The sequence below is a fragment of the Gracilinanus agilis genome, chromosome 2 (genome assembly GCF_016433145.1).
Source record: "Gracilinanus agilis isolate LMUSP501 chromosome 2, AgileGrace, whole genome shotgun sequence".
Taxonomy (NCBI): domain Eukaryota; kingdom Metazoa; phylum Chordata; class Mammalia; order Didelphimorphia; family Didelphidae; genus Gracilinanus; species Gracilinanus agilis.
In genome coordinates, this window is record NC_058131.1 from 240,591,570 (window position 1) to 240,615,800 (window position 24,231).

At 41.6% G+C, this 24,231-nt stretch overlaps 1 long non-coding RNA gene across 1 annotated transcript in view; it reads left to right on the forward strand.

Annotated features, from left to right (window-relative positions):
• Positions 1-24,231, forward strand: part of LOC123237119 — a 48,056-nt gene that overhangs the window by 11,080 nt on the left and 12,745 nt on the right. Inside the window, exon 2 of the long non-coding RNA XR_006505453.1 lies at positions 16,705-16,757. This is a non-coding gene — a long non-coding RNA (uncharacterized LOC123237119). The remainder of the gene's footprint in view (positions 1-16,704; positions 16,758-24,231) is intronic.

Below are 24,231 nucleotides of genomic sequence, written 5' to 3' on the forward strand. Positions count from 1 at the left end.
GGAAGGAAGGAAGGAAGGAAGGAAGGAAGGAAGGAAGGAAGGAAGGAAGGAAGGAAGGAAGGAAGGAAGGAAGGAAGGAAGAGGAGGGAGGGAGAGAGAGAGAGAGAGAAAGAAAACGTTTGCATTTGAGAGCTAGAACATCACAGTGATTGAGTCAGGAGGTCAGTGGCCCTGGGAATAAAGAGTATGTGATAGGTAGGGGAAGGAGGATGGGAGTTGGGGGAAGGTCAGTGTAAGCAGTATAAGAAGACTAAAATGTCAGGAAGGGGCCAGGCTATGGGGGCCTTTAAATGTCAGAAAAAATATTTTATATTTGACCCTGGAGGCAATAGAGAAATGCGAGAAGTGATTGAATGGGGGGGGGGGCAGGGGGTTAAATGGTCAAACTTGTGCTACAGTCACCCCTGAATATGTATATATGAAAACGGGCACAAACATATGTGTACAAATCTACTCAGAGGTAAACAGAGGGCCTCCTGAGGTCATATTCTCAATCAGTCAATTAACAAATATTTGCTGAGTTCAACTGATGGAGCTGGCAAGGTCCTCAGCAGGCAGAACTGGGGCTCAAACTCAGGTCTCCTAACTTTCCATCAAAAGTTCTTTTTATTGGCCCTTAGGATGTTCCTAATGTTTGATGGGACTGAAGAACCCAAGATTATTCTTTTTCTATCAGCTCCCCTACAAGTCATTTCTGAGGCAAATAAAATGAAATGTGATTAATTAGGACAAAGATTCTTAAACTCATTTGTGTCTCTGACCCTTTTGACAGCTGAAGAAGCCTGTGGATGCCTTCTCAGAATGATGCTTTTAAATGCATAAAATAAAACATATAGGGTTACAAAGGAAAGCAATTCCACTGAAGTAGAGGTATCAAAATATTTTATAATAACTTCAGAGTCCAGGTTGTGAAACCCTGAATTAAGAGAACTTCCAGGCCCTATTCCCCTCATTTTCCTGAAGAGCTCCATGTCTGACTTAGAACATCCATCTAACTATTTACCAGTTCCCTGGGGGATGGAGGTGGGGTGACTAGGAGCTCCTGAATTGAAGAAAATTAAGTGGCAACTGGAAGGAGGAAGTTGGAAAGAGGGAAGAAATAAAGAATCCAGGCTTAACATAGTCTCAATGCTACAGTTCCCAGACTCGAAATCCATGTTCATAGACTCTAGAACTGGAAGGGATCTAGTCCAACTTCCTAACTTCACAGAAAAGGAAAATGAGGCTCAGAAAAGAGAAATAATTTGTTTCTGATCCAACAGCTAATAACAGGACTAAGATATGAATCCAAACCCTCTGACTCCCAATCCAGCCCTTCTTTCACTAAAACTTGCTCCCCTTGGCACACTTTCTATCTCCCTCCCACCCTACAAGGGGAACAATTGTACCTTGTGGTCCCTGGAAGACAACTGAGCCGATATCTGACATCCTCTTACAGCTTCTAGGACTCCAGGGAGCAGGAGGGACATCATCCTCTGTGGGATGTCCTCCCTGATACTAACCTACCTCAAACCTGAGGTTTGGGTTAGAAGATCTCTAAGGTCCCATCCAGCTCTGTGAATAGCTAGACCCAGTCATCCAGGGAACCCAAGGAGGTTGGGCAGGCCAACCAGCAGGCTAATCTAATCCCTTAATGCCAGTCACAATGAGATTTTAGGGCAGCCAGTGGCCAGGCTCCATTCAGTGCCAACACAGGGAATTAACCTATTGGAAGGGACCCTGAAGCCTAGCCTAGAGGGAGGTGAACTCCTTCACTCTCTCCCCCCTTTCATTCCCCAATGCTGGGTTCAGAGGTGGCCAAGCTGCCTCAGTAGCAAAGACCCCTCCTGGGTTTCAGTCCTATTGACTCCTGTGGGAATATATGGACAAAATGTACATTAGCTCAGTCCTGGACTTCAGTTTCTTTCGTTTTAATACAAAGGCTAGGTTTAGAAGGTCTCTAAGATTCCTTCCAGCTCTGACGGTCTCCACTGGAATATTCTCCAGGATTTTCCACCTTTTCCCTGGTGGCTCCACAACTCTGTCCCAGGGCAGGACTCAGCTTCCCTAGCAAGGAAGGAGAACACTTAAGCAAAGGAAGATAGCCCAGGCTGGCGGGTGCATGAATATTCTGCATGCCTTCTTCAGCGGAGGAGAGATAGCAAGTCAGGAGAGAGAATGGGTAACCAATAGGGCCGAGCCTGCCCAGCCTCCTACCACATACCCACCCCCATTGCTTCTAGGCTACCTGCTCATTGCCAGGTGTCTGGTCTCCTCCTAGTGGACAGGGCTGGCAATACCACCTGGCTCCCGGCCAAGAGTTAGGAATTCCCAGACAAGAATAGCTTCAGTTTCTATCCAGTCACAGGGTAGGCTACGCCCCAAAGTTGATCAATTACCTTGTGAACCAATCACAGACACAGAAAGCCTACCATTCCCACCCACTCTTTCACCAATCACAAGCTTGACATAGTCTCTGCCCTGAATTGTAGGGCAGGTTCCATCCCAGGTCTTAGGGCAGACCTTCTTACAAATCACGCTCCAGAGAATGCTACCAGTCCAGCTCCCCCAAGGCAAGGTATGGCAGGATCCTCCCAGTGAAGGTTTGGATAAACCCCTATTGACTAATCATCACAGTCCAGATGCAAATGATATCTCAGCACAATTCAGAGCTTTTCCAGTTTTCCCAGGTCCATAATTATAATTAGCTGCCACTTAGACAACACTTTAAAGGGTTTTCTGCAGGACAAGTAGGTTGCCCAATGGTTAGAGCACCAGGCCTGAAGTCAGGAGGTCCTGGGTTCAAATCTGATCTCACACACTTCCTAGCTATGTGACCTTGGGCAAGTCACTTAATCCCCACTGTCTAGCCCAGTGATGGGCAACCTTTTGAGTGTGGTGTGTCAAAATTCACCAAAAAACAGAGCATAACTCAGGTGGTGTGTCACTTTGAGAAAAAAAAATCATAGTTTCACAATATTTATAGTTTAAATAACAAAATGCATAATTGTAACATATAACTGTATTTAATAAACCAAAATAGGTAAATTAATATAGGTAGAATTGTCATCTATAGTGCACAGAGTGTCTACACTACACTACAGCAAATGTTTCATCCTCGGCACAGGGCCCCGTACTTCTCTGTATGTGGCCACATGTGGCTGTGTGTCACTGAAAATGGCTACGTGTGTCAGTGCTGGCATGCATGTCATAGGTTTGCCATCACTGGCCTAGCCCAGTAAGGACAGTAAGTTCTCCTACCTTGGAATCAATATTTAGTATTGATCCTAAGACAGAGGGTAAGAGTTTAAAGAACTTTTAAAAAAGAGCTTTCTACATATTAGCTCATTGATTCACATTAACCTTGTAAGGTAAGTACACCAGGTATTATTAAAGTCAATAACCATTTCTGAGTGGGGGATGGAAGTGGAAGGAGATGGTTTGGATCTCATAATTTTGGAAAACATGTTGAAAATTATTATTATTACATGGAATTGGGAAAATAAAAAACCTTTAAATTAAAGTGGACAGAGCATTGACTTTGGATTCAGAAGGACTGCTTTTATCATCATCATGGTCATCTCTCTGCTATTTATTATACCTGTTTCAGGCCGAACACATTACTTAATCTCTCTGGGTTTCAGTTTTCTTTCATCTATAAAATAATAATTTCTTTCGTCTTTCATTTATAAAATGAAAGAGTTGGACCTCCAACGTTCACCTCGAGACTTCTAGTTCTAAGGCTAGGTTCCTACCATCTCCATTTTATAAATGTGGAAACTGAGGTGCAGAGAGATTAAATGATTTGCCTGTGGTCTTGTAGTTCATAAATGCCATAGGCAGCTTCTCCTGACTCTAAATCCAAAACTCTGTCCACTACACCAAGGTTTGGTACAGTGCCTGTCCCAGAGCAGGAGCTTCAATAACGTTTGATGGTTTGATTTGTCCATGCTGTTCTCAGCCATCTTCCTTAATGTAATAATGATTAGTTCAGGATCCTGCTTTATCAATTATCATTGCAGAGCCAAGGTCTCCTACTCTCTTAATATTATGGTACTGATTAGCCTATGGGAAACCCAATTAAGAAGAAGCCATTGAGCTCTTGTATGTAGCACATGTTGACCATGTAGAAAAATCTAACTCATCAGAGCTAGCTTTCTCTCTCTCTCTCTCTATTTTAGAATGAGGACTATGGGGCTAGGCAATGGGGTAAAGTGACTTGCCCAAGGTCACATATTAAATAAGTGTCTGAAGTCAAATTTGAACTCAGGACATCCCATCTCTAGACCTGGCTCTCAATCCACTGAGACACAGATACCTAGCTACCACCCTCTCCCCCAGGGCTTACTTTGTTGAAAAGCTTTCCTTAAAAAACAAAACAAAACAAAAAACAAAACCCATAATATATGGATGGATGGATAGATGGATGGATGGATGAATGGATGGATGTTGTGCATATACACACATACAAACACACATACATGTTTATATATGTATGTGTGCATATTTACATGTATATGGGATATATATAGTCTTGGGAGATAATTGTTATAAAAGATTGTCTTGAAAGATTCTCATTGTTGGGCAATTTTCCATGCTGTCAAGAGAGAAACAAAGTTGCAGAAGGTCAAACCATGTAGTCCTAAGGCAAATTGCAAATTTTAAAGAAGGTTATCAATACTCAGACCTGTGTCCTAGTTCCAGAGCATGGTGACCAAGAGAAACACACCCACTATCTGACTTCTCTAGAAGGTAGGCCCATAAAGAATTAGAAAGGAAACCCCAGGCCAGCACAGCTGAGATTTTACAAACTTTCCTCCCTCCTTGTGATGCGTCAGCCACATACTTTCCCATCCCTCTGCACTCTGAACCTCACTAAAAATGGACTTACTCAACAACTGTATACCAGAGATGAATACACTTTGAGTTTAGTTGAAATACCTCTTTTCTCCTGACCCCCATCACATTGATACATTGATTCTCCTCTTGGGCTGTGGCCCCATTTGTTTTCCTATGTGCCTTGAACTTATAATGCTCCTTATCCACCCAATGAAATCTTTCTCTCTCTCTCTCTCTCTCTCTCTCTCTCTCTCTCTCTCTCCCCCCCCCCCCCCGCCCCTCCCTCTGAAACAGAAGGGCAAGGGTTAGGCAAATGCTAAGTGTCTTGCCCAGGGTCACACAGCTAGGAAGTGGCTGAGGTCCTCAAGACTCCAGGCCTGGAACTCTATCCACTGTGCCACTTAGCTGCCCTGAAATATTACCTTCAATCATCAGATCTCCTCTAAAATACTGTTTGGAACCAGGAAAATATTGTAAAGAATAACAACAATCTTGTGGAATGTGATAGATTTAGCTACTATCAGCAATACAATGATTCAGGACAATTCTGGGGGACTTAGGGCAAAGAATGCTATCCATCTTCAGAGAAAGAACTGTTGGAGTGGGAATGCAGATGAAAGGATATGATAAAAATAAAGAGAACACCACATTCAATTAGGGGCACTGTAATTTAAGGACATGAATAATAATAATAACAACTAATATTTATATATCACTTTAAGGTTTAAAAGGTGTTTTACAAAAATTGTCTGATTTTGCCCTCATAACACCCCTGAGAGGTAAGTCTACTATTATCCTTCATTTTACAGATGAGGAAACAAAGGCTGAGGAAGGTTAAATGATTTGCCCAGGGTAACAGAGCTAATGTGTCTGAGACTGGATTTGAACTCAGGTTTTTTTGTTTGCTTTTTTTTTTTTCAAGACCTACTTCCATATTATTGATATTTAGACTAGGGTGCTCATTTAGAGTCTATATCCCCAGTCATATTCCCATCAACCCATGTGTTCAAGCAGTTGTTTTTCTTCTGTGTTTCTACTCCCACAGATGTGGATAGTATTCTTTCTTATAAGTCCCTCAGAATTGTCCTGCTAGTAGAGAAGTCCGTTACATTCGGTTTTACCACAGTGTATCAGCCTCTGTGTATAATGTTCTCCTGGTTCTGCTCCTTTCACTCTGCATCAATTATTGAAGGTCGTTCCAGTTCACATGGAATTTCTCCATGAACTCAGGTTTTTCTGAATCTGAGCCCAATACTCTAAGCCACTTTGTCACTTAGTGAAACTATCCAGAAAAGAGTCATAACCACTATGGTGAAGGACCTTAAGTTTGTGTCAAATGAGCATTAGTAGAAGGAATGTTTAGTCTGGAGAAGACTCAGAGGGCACACATTTCTGTTCAGTTGTTTTAGTCCTATCCAGCTCTCTGTGATCCCATTTGGGATTTCCTTGCCAGGGACAATGGAGTGGTTTGACATTTCCTTCTCCAGCTCGTTTTGCAGATGAGGAAACCAAGGAAAACAGGGTTAAGTGACTTGTCCATGATTATATAGCCAAAAAGTATCCGAGGCCAAATTTGAACTCAGGCCTTCCTGACTCCAGGCATAACATTCTATCCACTGTACCACCTAATTAGCCATGGGACCATATTAGCTATCGTTTATTTCTCTGTAGTGATTCTCTGATTTTCTTTTTTGTTCTTTCTTCAAATATCAAGCATTTATCTTTTCTCCCTCCCACTTATCCTGTGGAGAAAGGATTAGATTTGTTCTGTTTGGCTCTGGGGGCAGCCCCAGGAATGAGGACTGGAAGTTGCCAAGAGGCAAATGTAGGCTTGATGCCAAGGTACACTTCAGGCATCCAGAAGTAAAATGGCCTGTCTATAGAGATGGTAGGAGACTGCCTTCTTGGAGGTCTTCAAATAGAGACATGATGACCATTTTTTGGGTGGAGTGGGAATTCCTTTTCTGTTATGGGTTAGACTAGTTAGCCTCTGAGGTCTCTTCTGATTTTATGAAGTCTGAAATTATGTAATTGCCTATGCAAGCAAAGCCACATAACATCATCTTGACCGATATAGTATAACCAAACTCTAGTGCAAATTTGCAAAATTCCATCATCATTCTTTTGCCCACTTTAAAAATTTTCCTTTGGAACTAATTTTACAACATTCAAGGCTGGAATTGCCTGTATTCTTCTTCTCTTTGGTTATATGACATTTCTAAGTGGTGATCAAATCAAATTCTTGGTTCTATAAAAGCATTTCCTGATCTCTGTGAAATTAGGTGAGGAAGAATAAAAATTTTTATAGAAAAAAAAATACCTTTTCTATTGACAATACCCAAAGCAACTTAAGAAACACCAGTTAGTCAGTCAACTGTCATTTATTAAGCATCTCCTATGTGATCAGAACTGTGTAAGCACAAGAAAAACAAAACCTAGTCCCTGAGCTCCAGGAGCTTACAGTCTAGCAGGGAGATGATTGGCAAAAACCTATGTACAAACAAGACATATATGGAATAAATTGGGGGTAGTCTTAGAAGGAAAGTTCTAAGAGATTAAGGAGGATGAGGAAAGGATTCTTTCAGAAGGGGAGCCTTTAGCTGAGGCTTGAAGGAAATCAAGAAGCAGAGAGGTAGAGGTGAGGAGGGAGAGCACTCTAGGCATGGAGGACAGTCAGTAAAAATGGAGGCAGGAGATGGAGTGTTTTGTGCAAGGAATAACAAAAAGGCCAATGTCCCTTGATTGCAGAGGACACAGAGGAGAGTAAAGTGTAAGAAGGTTAGAATGACAGGAAAGGACCAGGTTATAGACGTCTTTCAAAGCCAAACAGAAGATTTTCTTTGATTGATCCTAGAGGAGGGAACCATTGGAGTTGAATGAATAGGGAGGATGACATGGTCAAACCTATATTTTAAGATCAACTTAACAGCTGAGGGGAGGATGGATTGTAGTGGAGAAAGCCTTGAGGTAGGAAGATCTAACAGCAGGCTATTGTGTAAGATAATGAGAACTGCACCAGGATGTGACAATGTCAGGGGAGAGAAGAGGGCATAAACAAGAGATATCATCAAGGTAGAAACAACAGGATCTGACATCTGATGGGCTACAAAGAATGAGGAATTAAGGGGGCACCTGGGTAGCTCAGTGGATTGAGAGCCAGGCCTAGAGATGGGAGGTCCTAGGCTCAAATTTGACCTCAGACACTTCTTAGCTGTGTGACCCTGGGCAAGTCACTTAACCCCCATTGCCTAGCCCTGACCCCTCTTCTGCCTTAGGACCAATACACAATATTGATTCTAAAATGGGAAGAGTTTTAAAAAAGAAAGAATGAGGAGTTAAGAATGACACCAAGTAATGAATGCCAGTGACTGAGAGAATATTGACAGTGACATGGAAATTAGAAAGCAAAGAAGATTGGGTTGGGGGGAATTGGAAGCCATTGAGATCACCAAGTAAAATTCATGGTTAGCAGGCATGATATAGATAAAGATTCAGCAGAGAAGACTAAGAATGGGCAGTCAGACAGGTTGGAGAACCAGGTGAGAACTAATCACAAAAACCTATATATAAAAGGTTTCAAGGAGAAGAGATACTGATCTACAGTATCAAAGAATGGGGAGAGGTCAAAGTGGATGAATACTGAGAAAAGGCCCATTAGATCTGATATTTAAGAGATTAGAATTTCTGAGAGAGAAGTTTAGGTTGAATGATGAGGTCAGAAGCCTGATCAAAACAAAGTTAAGAAGAGAGTGATAGGAAAAGAAGTGGAAACCCTCATTGCACAGGGCCTTCCTAAGGACTCCAACCACAAAAGGGAGGGGATCCTGGATAGTAGCTGGTGGGAAATGGACAGGTCAAGTGAGAGTTCTTCAAGGATGGGGAGACAAGGGCATGCTTTTAAGCAGCAAAGAAGCAGCCAGTAGACACATAGATTAAAGATAAAGGAGATAGATGGGAGAGTTCTGCTATCACAGAAAAAAAAAAAAAGATTAGGCTTCATTGCACAGAATATAAACTCCTTGGGGGTAGAGACTTTTTTCCATTTTTGTCTTTGTATGCTCAAGGACTTGGGCTTTGATAAACATTCCTTAATTGACAGCTTGATAAGAAAGGCTTGCTTAGAGAATACTGAAAACAAGGAATCCCCTCCATCCACTCAAACATGGGAGTAGCACCTTAAAGAGGTAGGGTTAGATCTCTCCATTTTCATGACTGATGAACAAATAGGCTATCTAGTGGAAACCACATTAGACAGGGAGTGAAGAGGCAGATTCTAGTTTTTGATCTGCTGATTCATTATGTGACCTTGGCTAAGTCAATTGTCTTCTCTTAGGCCTTACTTTCTACTTCCATAACATGAACAGAATGGACGAGGTAGTTGCTAAGGTCCCTTCTAACTAGTCTATGTTCTGTCCCAGACATATTGGTTTCAAGATTCACTCTCAACAAATAGCTGGTCTTGCCTTAGACTGGAGATACCTCCTTCTACTCTCAACCTCCAAATTGATTTTTTTCCTATTCCCTATATCCTTCATTTTGCTTTCTTTCCTCTTCTTATAGCACAGTGCTTAGGGATCTGGAGTTGAATCCTACCTCAGACATTTAGTTGTGTGACCTTGGGCAAGTCACTTAAGACTTTGCTGCTTCATTTTCTTCATCTATAAGATCAGTTCATAATAATAATGCTAGATGGTGCAATGGCCAAAATCCTGGACTCATGAGGAAACCTGAGTTCCATTCCAGCCTCAAACACTTCCTAACTGTATGACTAGGGCAAGTCACCTAATTCCTGTTTCCCTCAGTTTCCACATCTGTAAAATGGGGATGAATGTTGAAGTGTTGTTGTAAAGATCAAATGATGTTATATTTGTAAAGCACTTAGTACCCTCCCACCCACATAGCAGGTGCTGTATAAATCATTATTCCCTTTCCCCTATTATTATTTTTTGGAACTCTTGCCTTCTGTCTTGGAATCAACCTCAGTATAAGTTCCAGTGCAGAAGAGCAGTAAGGGCTAGGCAACTGGGGTTAAATGACTTGCCCAAGGTCAATATCCAAGGCCAGATTTGAACCCAGGATGTCCCGTCTCCAGGCCTGATTCTCTATCCACTCACCTAGCTGCTCCTCTCCCCATAAATTACTAATAGAGTAAAAATAGCACCTAGCTCACAGGTTGTTGTGAGGATCAAAAGAGAAAACGTATAGCATTTCCAAACCTTAAAGCTCTTATGTCTCACAGGAGCATACTATTCTTCCCCATCCCACTAGGTGGCAAAAAAAAATTCCTTTCCCATTCAGTCTGGCCACAGATAGTAGAACTGAAGCCTCATGGAGTTGCAGATGTGCTATTGATGTAGGCTATAACTGGTCAAAGAATGGACAAAGGGTTTAAACTAGGGCAAGTCATCTAAAAGTGTGGCATGCTGGGAGCTCTGGTCCTACAGCCTAGGTAGCCTAATGAGAGGGATTGTGCAGACTGATTTTTCAGGGGGTGCTTACAAGGAACGCTTAGCCCAGTTGGGCAGGGAAGGGTCAAGGAATGAATTCAATAATGGTAATGTAAAAACAAAAGTTATTAATAAAAATATTCTAGAAGAATTATAGCATTCCAAAGTTGTTTTAAAGACCCCCCAAAGTCAGTGAACAATATAGTTTCTGAATAATAAAAAATGAATATCACGCAGACAAGGGGAATGGAGTTGCTACACATTATAAATGAGGAATTTTTAAAGAGAACTGGAATAAAATGTCAGCAAAAAAAGCATGAATGGAAAAAGTGGGAAGGTTATATGGTGAGAAGGATGATGGAGAAAGAAGAGGCTATTGTGTTTTGGTTGAAGTCTCTAATAATTTGGAGAGACACTCAAAGCAGAGGAGGAGGGAGTCACAACTGGGGGGAGATGGATGAGGAGGGGCAATTATTCCTACATTTCTGTTAAGGGAGGCTACATTTAAAGAGAATAGAGAAAAAATAAAGAGATTAGAACCTCTTCCTCAAGTTGGCTACAGGAAATTTTACTAGTTCTAGGAAGAAAGTCTTAGAAATATCTAATATTTCCCATGCTACTCCCAGAGAACCTCTAGCTAAAAATTCTTTGTTGTTGTTGATGATGTTTGATTCTTTGTGACCTATTTGGATTTTTGTGGGACAAAGATACTGGAGTGGTTTGCCATTTCTCTAGCTCATTTTACAGAGGAGGAAACTGAGGTAAACAGGTTAAGTCACTTGCTTTGGGTCATCCAGCTAGTAAGTGACTAAGGTCAGGTTTCCGCTTAGGTCCTCCTGATTCAAAGCCTAGTATTCTATCCACTGAGTTACTCACTTGCCCTAAAAAAAAAAAAATCTTTGTATAGCTTTACTGTCCTTGGGTCCTTCATTAAAATATGACATTCCAGGGGATAGACAGAGACACATTCTGTCTTCTTTGTTCTAATTTGTCCCTTCCAGTTCTGATATTCTATGTTCTGAGGTCTTCTGATATTACAGGATTCTTCTATAAGAGAGAGGGTAGGGAGGGGAAGACTTTAAAGAAGATGGGAACAAGTAGAAGCTCATAAAATGTACTTTGTCTCTTATCTACTCCACAATTTTCTCCTGTTCCATTACAGGCCAAGGAGCATGCCACTAGCTCTTCTCTAACACAAACTAATTTCTCCGTATTTCCTTGTCTCCTACCAGAGAATGTTTGGATAACTTTAAAATGGCCCCTATTCTAACTCCCTCCTCTATGACTGCTGTTGCCCAGCAGGCTCCCCTTTCCTGGGGCCTGGCAGGTCATCCCCACCCTAGTGGCCCCAGACTTGGCAGACCAGGTTGCAGACAGGGGCTCAAACAGTGGCCAGTCTGTACTGTGGGCGGGTGTTTACCCAGCAGAGTAACCTGGGGAGACAAGGGAGGGAAGACCTGGCTGGGCCGCACTTAGAAGGCTACGGGCTTCAGCCTTCTCCTGACTTCCTTGATGCTCCTCCTCTGCAATATGGGGATGTTGGATTAGATGACCTGTAAGGCCCCTTTCAGCTCTAGACTTATGGGTCTTCTGCCAGCCCTGGGCTCCCTCCTAATCATGGGCCTGTCTGGAAATGAAACTGGCACAGACCCTATCCTAGGAGACCCTCAGATCCTAATTAGTTTAAAGAATACAATTTAGTTTTTAAAAAAAAAAAGATCAAGTTCCACCATCCACTAGCTATGTGGCTTTGGGCAAGTTACCAAACCTTTTTGAGCCCCTTAGTTACCCCATCCAAACAACGAGCATAATATTGCTTATACAACCTCTCTCCCAACGTGGGAAGGAGAGAGTTTTTGAAATCATGAAATGTCATAAAGATGTGAGTTCTTATTTCCACTTTTTCTTCTACTTCTGAAAACAATCCTATAAGAATAGCTAGAGCAGATGGCATTCCTTTTCTTTTTACAGATTAAAGGGAGAAGGAAGGGAAATTTATATAGTGCCTACTACGTACCAGACACTGTGCTAAGGGCTTTACAAGTATTATCTCATTTGATTTTTATAACAATCCCTGAAGGAGGTGCTATTATTTTCCCCAGTTTACTATTGAGGAAATTGAAGCAGATAGAGATTTTTGTGTGTGTGACTAGTCTAAGGTCACATAGCTAGCAAGCTAGCCAAAGGACAAATAATTAATAAGCCTCACAAACTCAAATGAGGGGGACAGCTGGGTGGCTCAGTGGATAGAAAGCAAGGCCTAGAGATGGGAGGTCGTGATTTCAGATCTGGCCTCAGATACTTTCTAGCTGTTTGATCCTGGACAAGTCACTTAACCCCAATTACCTAGTTCTTGTTGCTCTTCGGTATTAGAATTGATACTAAGACAAAAGGCAAGACAAAAATAAACACACAAATAAATACATAAATACAGACGGGTAAGTTTATAGAAGTAGAACTGGAAGGGACCACAGAAGCCTCCCTTTGCAGAAAAATAAACTGAGGGACAGGTGGTGACATGACCTCTCCAAAGACTCCAAAGCCAGCCCTCTTTCAACTCCAGCTACCTTTTCTGCATTATTTTAAGTAATTCTCTACAGGGTATCCCGAAAGTCTTATTTAGTGCAATTTTAAGATATTAAGGATTAAGGCTTCACTAAGATTTTTGGGACACCCTATAGATAGTTGAACTAATTGGAACTACTGGCTGTTTTCCAATATCGCCCTGCCATCCCATCTCTATGAATCTGCCTCAATTAACCCCTATTTGTGAAAAAGCACGGAACTTCTGCCTTATCTCCACTTATTGAAAACTCTCTCCTCTTTTACCTCTGAGGTGAAATATCACCCCCTCCATGAAGCCTTCTCTGATACTACTCCTTTTCCCTGCTAACCCAGGAAAAAATGACCTTTCCTCTCTCACGCTTTCCTAGAGCCCTCTGTCCTCATCTCTCCTTTGCTATTACCAGAGAACTAGAACTAGAGAGGCAGCATGCATGAGATGGATAGATAGATGGACATATGGACAAACAGACTGATGGATAGGCAGCCAGATAAACGGATGGATGGATGGATAGATAGATAGATAGATAGATAGATAGATAGATAGATAGATAGATAGATGGATAGATAGATGGATAGTTGGCTGGATGGATAGATAGATTAGATAGATAGTTAGATATAGATGCTGAGACACACACAGAGAAATTAGATAAAGCATTTATTAAGTACTATATTTACTAAATCCAGAGTGCTGGATTTGTATTCAGGAAGATCTAAGTTCAAATCCTGCCTCAAATATTTACTCTAAGAAAGTCATTTAGCCTTTTTTTTTTTTTTTTTTTGGTCTTGGTTGCTCATCTATGAAATGAGGGTTTGGGACTAGCTGACCTTAATGGTCCCTTCCTGCTCAGATCTTGAACTCGGATTTTCATGCCTCGAGGACCAGCATTCTATCTCCTGCACCACTTAATGCCTGCCTAGCTTCATGGATCTGCTGCCCAGATATGGAATGCCCATAGTCCATAGAATACTCATTTCTGATAGCCTATGCTCAAGGCTTTTTTTGAACTCTGACAGTTTGTGAAAGGATCACTTACATGCAAACTTAGATTTTAATCAACCTTTCTCTGAAAGGGGAAAGAAGTTTCTGCCTTTCAGAGGCCAACTTCAAAGCTTTGAGTAGGACATAGTATATGGCTTTTTTAGCCCGAGCCCCAATTCTGGCTTGAGTGGGGTTCTCTAGGTTCTAGAGAAGCGAGTCCTGGCTTCCAAACCCTTTTACTGAACACTTCTATCAGTAAAAAAATATTTAAGCACGTATCCGCAATATGGATACATTCATGTACCCCCAAATGTAAATAATATTACATATGTCTTCACTACTCCTCCTCCCATCCAATCTCTTACCAAGTCCTCTTGATTTCATTTTTGCAACATCTCTTCTAGAGACCTTTTTCTCTCTTCTAACACTGCCACCACTCTAGAACAGGTCCTCATCACCTCATGTCTGGACTATTGCAATAGCCTGCTGGTGGGTCTGCCTGCCGTTAGCCTCTCCCTACTCTAATCCTTCCTTCATTCAACAAACAAAGTGATTTTCCTAAAGCTCCATTCTGGTCTTGTTACCTCTCATTCCTCCTATCCCATACATACACTCAATAACCTCCAGTGGCTCCCTATTGCCTTCAGGATCAAATACAAACACACACACACACACACACACACACACACACACACACACGTTTGATATTCCAAGCCTTTCCTAACCTAGCCCTCTCTTACCTTTCTGGTCTTCTCACACCTTACTTTCTGCCAGGTACTCTTCAGTCCAAAGACACTGGAGCCTCTGGCTGTTCCATGAACAAGACATTTCATTTCTCATTTTCAGGCATTTTCAATGACTGTCCCTTATGCCTGGAATGCTCTCCCTCCTCAACTCCAACTACTGACTTCACTGGTTCCCTTTAAACTTAAATCCTATCTTTTCTAGAAAGTCTTTTCCAACCCCTCTTAATTCTAGTGCCTTCCCTTTGTTAATCATTTCCTATTTACCCTGCAAGTTTTCTGTATATATTCATTTGCATGTTTTCTTCCCCATTCGATTGTAAATTGCTTGAGGATAAGGACTGTCTTTTGCTACTTTTTATATTATCAATGCTTAGCATAGTTTCTGGCACTTAATAGATGTCTATTTATTTATTTTAAAAATCCTTAATTTCTGCCTCAGAATCAATCAGTTCCAAGGCAGATCAGAAGAAAGTGCTAGGCAATTGGGATTGAATGACTTGTTTAGGGTCGCACAGCTAAGAAGTGTCTGAGACCAGACTTGAACCCAGAACCTCCCATCTCCAGGTCTGGCTCTCTAGCTACTGAGCCACATCACTTCCCCTTAATAAATATCGATTGATTGATTGATATACCTATTCGTAAATTACAAATGTGTCAATATGCTAATAATTACAGGAATTATAACACATGCAAAATATAGTTAGATAACTATGAAATGATATTTGAAACTACAATCAACAGGAGGCCACTATAGTTTATTGAGTTGGGGAATGGCATGGTCCCTTAAAGAAAAACACTTGGGCAGTTGGGTAAAGAATCTGTTGGAATGGAAAGAGACAAGGTAGGGTGATCTGAGTTATGGACATGAAAAGAGAGAAAGGGGCAGCTTCCAGAGATGTGGTAGAAATGACCAGAGTTGGCAATGGTTTTGCTTTTCTGCATATATGTCTAAATGTTGTATCCCTCCCACAGCAGCAGAAGCTAAGCTGTCTGGGGTCAGGGACCCTCGGACTTTTATCTGAGTGTGCTCAGCCCCTAGAATAGTGGCTTGAACCTACAGAACATTTAATTGATTTTTAAAAATAAATATTTTGGGGTCCCTTCTTCTGAGGGTGCTTTGAGCTCAAACAATTTGTCCTTGAACGATCCTTTACTATATTCTCCCTCCAGGAGTGGGTTCTACAACCTATTCACACCTGCGGATCCTCCACAATTCTTGTTTTCTCAGTCTGGTACTCCCACGGGTAAGAGGCTTTCTTATGGATCTTTTAACAATTCAGAGATCCTTAAGGGCAGCCTTTAGGCTTGGACTTCCTTAGACACAAGACCCATCCATTTCTTTCCAATTACACACAGGGATAGTGATAGGAACCAGACCTGTGATTTCATTACTGTGGGGAACTCCTGGTGAGAAAAGCTCCTTCTGTCAATGCAGGTCAACAACACCTCCTCTATAAGACAGAAGAGTTAGAGTGAGAGCTGTCTAGACTCGCCTTGAGAGTTTAAGCAATCTGCTCCGTTTTAATGTGTGTCCGAGGCAGAGATGGGACTCAAACCTGGTTTTCTGAGCTCTTAAAGCAGCTCCCCATCCAAGATTATGTGTTCTCTCGATGAAACCTTTGATGCCATTTTTTAATGTACTGTCTCTAGAGATTCTCAGTCTATGCAAACATTTCTAAAAGTTCTGTGAAATTGCTTGATGGGCTTCTGGGACATTCTCAGCTTAAATACCAACCATCTGACACCTCCTTTATCAGTTGGACCCAGAGAATAGAGAAGATAACTGGGTAACACCTCTAGTAGGATTGGGGGTGGGGATGGGGGAGAAAATGCAAGACCAGTCTGGAATCAGGTGACCCATCTTCTGGTCCCGACTGAGCAGCTTCCTGCCAAACTCTACAGGGTGCTCCAGGCTGTGAGCCTTAAAGCAGAAGGGGGGTCAGGAAAAGCCAGTCGCTAGGACGTTCAGGTGTTTGTATTTTAACAAGCCTCTCGGCTGGGGGCTTTGGCTGGTGGATGGAGCCTGCAGACCAAAGCCCCACATGGTCCCAGAGGGGGTGGGGGATGAAGCCACATGCAAAACATCAGCTTTGCTCAAATTAGCCCTCTTCCCATCTCCCTCTCACTTCTCTCCCTTCCGTGATTTCAGGAATCGGGGATCCACAGACCTGGGTTCCAGTCCTAGAAGTTGTCCAAGACTTGGTGAGTTCTAGGTCTCAGTTTCCTCCTTGAAGACAATTGATTGAACTAGATCAGTGATGGGCAAACTACAGCCTACCGGCCAGATGTGTGTGTGTGGGGGGGCCTGAAATGTTCTATCTGGTCCTGTGATATTATTCCTAATCTGACGAATACAATGAGTAGGATACAATACAATGGAACTTCGAAAGAGTTGTCTTAGAAACAGACTGACAGATGAACATTTCCTTTCCTTTGGCCCCCTCTTTAAAAAGTTTGCCCATCACTGCACTAGATGATACCTGGAGTTCCTCTCTGTATTAAAGTTCTCTGTTCTAAATGCCCTCCTGGTTTTCAGCAGTCTATGTTCTAAAGTCCCTTCCACATCTGACACTCCATGTTCTAAGGTCCCTTCCAATTCTCAGCATTCTATCCTTGGGGGTCCTTTCAAATTTTAATATTCTTCATAAAAACGGTTCTTTAAGCTCTAACACTTTATAACATTATAAGAAAAGCTGTTCGGGGGCAGCTGGGTGGCTCAGTAGATTGAGAGCCAGGCCCAGAGATGGGAGGTTCAAATCTGGCCTCAGACACTTCCCAGCTGTGTGACCCTGGACAAGTCATTTAACCCCATTGCCCAGCCCTTACCCCTCTTCTACCTTAAAACCAGTACATAGTATTGATTCCAAGGCAGAAGGCAAAGGTTTTTAAAAAGAAAAAGAAAGAAAAGTTGTTCAGTCCAAGGAAAACACAGTGCTCAGTTGCTATGACCGAGGGCAAAGTGGTTCCTTTCTCCAGGCCTCAGTTTCCTGATCTAGAAAATTAGGTCAGACTGAATGACCTCTGGAGTCGTCCCCAGGTCTAGAAGTGGGACCCAGGTTTGGGGGCCCAGAAGCCTGGGGCCACGCAGCGGCACATCCCTCACCCTGACGGACTCCAGAGCCGTGCCCATGCTCCAGCCTCACTGCACGGATTAGGAGGCCCAACAGGGACGGCCCCAGGCCCGGGACGGGAAAGCCACAACTGGAGCACCTGTTTCTGGCCGGGGGCGATCTGGGGTCACCCGGGCCAGGCACGACTTGGGTCCGGTGGCCACCATTGGTCCCCCGGCCCAGGGCCAGCCCCACAGAGCCCGCCTTCCTGCCAACTGCTTTGTGCTGGCCTCTCCCAGGCGCGGGCCACCGGCCTCCTCCTGCCCCTCGTGCAGCACCACCTGCCGCCCTGGGCCCCTCTTCAGGCTCCCAAGACCCCGAGAGGAAGACGGGAAAGGCAGCCACTCGCCCTGCCCACCCCCAGAGGGAAGCTTGCCCAGGGAAGGCTGTGAAGGGAAGATGGCGGCCGGCCCTGGGACGTACTCACCATAAGGGTTGTCCACACTGGCCCCTATCGGCATGTTTACACTGACCATCTCCCCGCCTGCTGGTTGGGCACATAGACTGGGGACGGACCCCGAAGCCGAGAGGAGAACTGAGGCAGCCGGAGTGCGGGGCCAGCCCGGAGGGAGGAAGGGAGGGAGGGACGAGCGGCCCAGGGAGGGCCCAGTGGCCTGTGTTATCTTATTGATTCTCTTAATCAGGGCTAATGTGGGTGGGGATGTTAAATTGTAACCAGTCTCTTAGGGAAACCGATCTGCAGGGGACGGTCGCTGTAGCCATAGTAACAGCCGGGAAGCTGGGACTTAGGAGGGCTTTTACAGCCTGCCTTGCACCTGGATCTGGGGAGGGAGGCAGCCCTGGGACCCAGCAGGGAGGGAGGGACTGGGACACACTGGGGTGTGGAGGTGAGAGTCCAACCTGCACCCAGGAGCAGAGGCGCAGGCCCCGAGCTTTTATTGCGGGGCCCAGACCCGGGAAACAAAGGACTGGCTGTGTGAGGGTGCCTGGAGGGGTGGGGGAGGGATGCACACAGGGGTGAAGGTCTGAGGGAGACAGGAGGGAACATCCTCCTTAGGCAACCCCACCCCATTCCAGGGATTCACCGACCGCTGGGAGCAGGCTTGGAAGCAGCATAAGACCAAAGGGAAAGAAAGGTCTGAATGTGGGAGTACCTGAATTTTACCCCCAGTTCTTCTCACCGCATCTTTCAATCCTCAAATGTATGATATTCTTGGTCAAAGCCTGGGTTCTAATCTTCTCCAGCGTTGAGAAGTGTATTATATTATATCTGTCATTATTATATCTATCTTTCTATCTATCCATCTAGCTAGCTCTCGGTCTGTCAGTTCATCTCTCTATATCTATCTATCCATCTATCTATCATCTAATCTCTGTCTACCTCTGTCTGCCTACCTACCCATCTATCCATCTATCATCAATCTCTATGTCTGTCTACCTCTATCTACCTACCCATCTATCCATCCATCCATCTATCCATCCATCCATCCATCCATCCATCCATCCATCCATCCATCTATCCATCTAATCTATTCATTTATCTATCTATCTATCTATCTATCCATCTGTCATCTAATCTCTATGTCTGTCTACCTCTGTCTATCTACCTACTCATCTACCCATCTATTCATCCATCCATCCATCCATTTAATCTATTCATCAATCAGTCTATCTATCTATCTATCTATCTATCTATCTATCTATCTATCCATCACCTATCTATCCATCTCTCTATCTCTCTATCTGTCTATCCATCTATCTATCATCTAATCTCTATGTCTGTCTACCTATATACCTCTATATACCTACCCACCTATCCATCCATCCATCCATCCATCCATCTGATCTATTCATTTATCTATCTATCTATCTATCTATCTATCTATCTATCTATCTATCTATCTATCTATCCATCGATCTATCATCTAATCTCTATGTCTGTCTACCTCTGTCTATCTATCTCCCCACCTACCCATCTATCCATCCATCCATCCATCCGTCCGTCTGTCTGTCTGTCTGTCTATCTATCCTGTCTATTTACTTGTCTACCTGTCTCTCTTTCTCTCTGTCTGTCTGTCTGTCCATCATCCACAGTATGCCCAAAGACACATACTCAAGCACATAGAAAGTTAAATAGGCTTTTCAGAAGCAAAAGTCATTGATGTTGACAAACAAAACTGTCTTCAGCCCATATCTGTCATTAAAAATAAACTGAATCATAGGATCAAAGGATAATTTCAAAGCTTCAAAGAATCTTGAAAAATTTAAAGTATGATTTTGGTATGACTATATCTTTTTTTTTTTTTAAAGAAAAATTTCCAATGAAAGTCAATAAAAGCAAGAGCAATATAGGGAATTCAGATTTGCTCCCACTAGTGGGAGGTGACAGAACAGGAACCTACCAAGATGAGTGAAGGACAGTGAGTCTGGGTATGCAAACAAGGGGGGGTGTTGGTAAATGTTAACAAACAATTCTCCAAAAAAGAAAATATATTCATGACACACTTTTAAATTTAGTCAGTATTATTAACATTTTCTCCATCACTTTCTCAAGTTTAGACAATCAACAAAATATTAAATCAAGCTCTGATTTGTAGATTTGCCCATTTCTGAGGTGTAAATGATCACACTGAAAATTTAATAATCTTTCTAGAGCATGGGTTCTATGAGCCATTCAGGGACGACTAGTGTCTCTGATGTGAGGGCTTGCTGAACCCTTTTCAGGGCTGCCCATTCATCTTTGGTATCTACCTCTCATCCAACTCTTACCTGTGGCTTCAAAAAGCTAAAGCATGTACAGCAAGCTAAACTAAGTTGAAGGTAACTGATAACTGACATTCAAACTCACGGGTGAGTTAGAGAAATGTCTGTCTCAAGCATGTGAAGACTGCCCCCAGTGAACTGGACAGATGAGAACAATTTGTTCCAACTACTATGAAGACTACTGAAGCAAGCCCTATGGAGTGCTTAAAGCTTGGTCATATATCGGATAAGCCAAGATCATCCTCTGTATCCCAAATCCCAAGCCATCACCAGTCATCTTGACTTGTGAGCTGCCACTGGATTTGGATGAATCTGGAAGAAAGGGAGGCTAATGACTTTGGCCACTCTGCCTCACTTAAATCCCATTCCTGCACAAGTCAAGATATCACCCTGTGAGGTCATTGGTCCTCTTTGAAAACAAAGGACAAATAATTCTAGAGCATGTACTACACCTGTGTAGTAAAGACCAAGACAGTTTCAAGAAACTAGGAGTAGCTTGACATGAATTAGGAAAAGAAAGTGGATAGAGAAAGAGAAAGAAAGAAGCAGCGCCAAAAGTTAGGTTTTGCCAAATCTTCTACCCTGATGCTTTAGGCAGAGATTTTATTAAGAAAATCCATTACATAATGAACACCTGGTGGATATCAGTGACAGATAGAGGGGAAACAATACAGATAGTCAATTCAAGGTATCATTTTTGATATATGAAAATTAAGAAAAACACTGAATTGCTAAATTTTCATTACTGATAGAGTTCATTCATTTTATGGCTACAAGAAAGGTAAGAATTATTTGAGGAGAGGGGAGATGGCCTTTGTGATCCTAAACCAGGTGTGCCTTTGTGGATGCCAATTCCAAAGATGTCTTCAATGCTCAATAAGAATGCCAATGCTTGTACATTTAATTTGCACCATTAGCCCTTTTTGCCAAAGAACATATTTTTTAAGAATTTGAAAATTATCCCCCAAATTAATTTAGACAGAATTGCTTCCGCAATAATCTCTTGTTTTAACTGGATCTTTTGCCTTTGCCTTGATTCGATGTGACAATTTCATTTACTTCATGGTACTTCATTCCTAGCAGTTCCTACCACATGTATGAGCTGGCTCCTTCACATCCTGGGCTTCAAAGAATAATTCCCTGATTCTTCTCCGTCCTCCCCCCACCACTTCATTGCTTCTGTGTCTCTCCAAATGAAAACTCATCTCTCTCTCCTCAAAAGCCAGGTGCATATCCAAAGGCAGAAAGCAAGGTGGATCTGACATCCTCCCATTAACTCCACCCTGCATTGGGTGAGACTTGAGCCCATAACACCTCCATGTGGATATGACTTCCAGGAAGACTCTGGTAATCAAATACTGGAGTACCAATCTACAGTGCCCATTTTGGGTCTCTCCCCTCTCTCTCTCATGAAGGAGCTTCCTAGGGTTGGCAGACAGATTTGGAGGGATGGGGTAGGGAAACAGAGTGGTAAATTCACCCTTTTCCCTCCTCCTTTGTTTTTGGAAAGCAATATGATACAATGACAGTGATTTGGAATCAGAGGAAATAAGTTCAAGTCTTGGTTCTGCCACTTACTTCTTGTGTCACATTAGGAAAGTCACTTCAAGCCTCTGATCTTCCATTTCCTTAACTATAAAATGAGGAGGTTGGACCAGAAGACCTCAAACTTTCTTTTTATGTTTGTGTTTCTATGATGCAATTAAGTGATTCTAAATGGCATTTATTGATTATTTATGTTATTTTCATTGGAAGTTTAAGATTTGTTTGTATACCATAATAAAATTGCAGTTATTAATGTTGTTGATTATAATAAAACCAAGAAAATGATTTGCATAAATTGTTTTATGAAAAGTGGCCAATTGTGTCATTTCTGTAAATATGCCATGTACATATGACAACTGCTGATAATTCCTAAATTACATGTATATATATATTCTATAACATTCTATAATCCATAATTTCTGTTCTCATTCAATAATCACCAGAGATATCTTCTTGTTGTTCAGTTGTTTTCAGGAGTGTCTAAATCTTTGTTAACCCATTTTGGGTTTTCTTGGCAAATATTCTGGAGTAGTTTACCATTTCATTCTCCAGTTCTTTTTACAGATGAAGAGACTGAGGCAAACAGGGTTAAGTGACTTTCTCAGGGTCACCCAGCCAAGTGTCTGAGGCCAGATTTGAACTCAGGAAGATGAGTTTTCCTGACTCTAGGCCCTGTACTCTATCCACTATACCACCTAGGTACTTAATTTCCTTATTATTTATTTTTGGTTAGATTTATCTATGTCTAAAAGAGTTACATTGAGGTCTCCTATAATAATTTTATTGTTTAGTGCTTTATGTAACTAATTTAGCTTTTCCTTTAAGTATTTAGATGCTATGCCATTTGAGGTACATATAATATGTATGGCTATATATAAAACATAATTATGCATAATTGTTATATATTACACAATAATGTTATTAATAGATTATACTAATATAAAATGTATAATATATTATAAATTATTTTATCGATCATAAGATATTAGTATTAATTATATCGTATAATTAAAATCAATATTAAATATATCTCTATGTACATGTACATACATGCATATACAAATATACATACATACAGATATGTTGAATATTAATTTTAATTTATCACCTAGGATACCTTTAAGCATAATATAATTCCTCTGTTTATCTCTTTTAATTACTATAGCCTTGTCTAAAATTATAATTGCTACTCTTTTTTTTAAATTTATGGAATTTAGGAAATTTTTGAATTTAGGGAAAACAAACAAATTAACATACTATTAATGGAACAGTGAATTGGTCCAGCCATTTTAGAAACAATTTGGAACTATGTCCCAAAAGATACTAAATGGTACATATCCCAATTTGATGCAGCAATATCATTACTAGGCCTATACTCCAAAGAAATAAAAGGGGGGAAGGACCAATATTTTGAAGATATTTATAATCAGTCTTTTTTTAGGGTGAAAAAATAATTGGAAAATTAAGGGGTATCCATCAATTGGGAAATGGGTGAATAAAGTATGATATCTGAATGTAATTGAATATTATTGTACTATAAGAAATTATGAAATGGACAGTTTTAGGAAACCCTAGGAAGATTTGTATGTAGAATGAAGTGGGTAAAACCAGGGCAATTTATACAGTAACATCAGAGGTATGCTAATAAATGTTTAACAGTAGACTCTATGAAAATGCAAAACACATTTTTAAGCTTAACCTGCATTATTACCATTTTCTACATCACTTCTTAATTCTAGACAATCAACAACAACAATAAATTAATTAATTAAGCGCTGATTTGTTCAGCCTTTGCTAATTTCTGATGTTATACAAAGGCTCACACTGAAAACTTAACAATCAGCTGATTCCAGTGTTATTCTAAGTAACACTAACATTGAACTGATGAATACTTTTGAAATGACCAGGCAATAATCAAACTTGATTCCAGAGGATCAGTGAAGAAGAATGTTATCTACTTCCTGAGAGAGGTGATTGACTTGATAGGCAGAATGAGACTTGTATTTGGGGACATGGCCAGTGTCCTAATTTGTTTTGTTTAACTATGCATATTTGTTACAGGTATTTTCTTTTTTCTTTGCTTTACTTTTTTCCCAGTGGGAGGGGTGAAGGTTGGAGGGAGAGAAAATAAATGCTTGTTCATTGAAATAAAAAAATTCATTTCTAAAAGTGGGAGAATATTTTTTTCTTTTTCTTTCTGCTTCTTTCCTTCCTTCCTTCCTTCCTTCCTTCCTTCCTTCCTTCCTTCCTTCCTTCCTTCCTTCCTTCCTTCCTTCCTTCCTTCCTTCCTTCTCTGT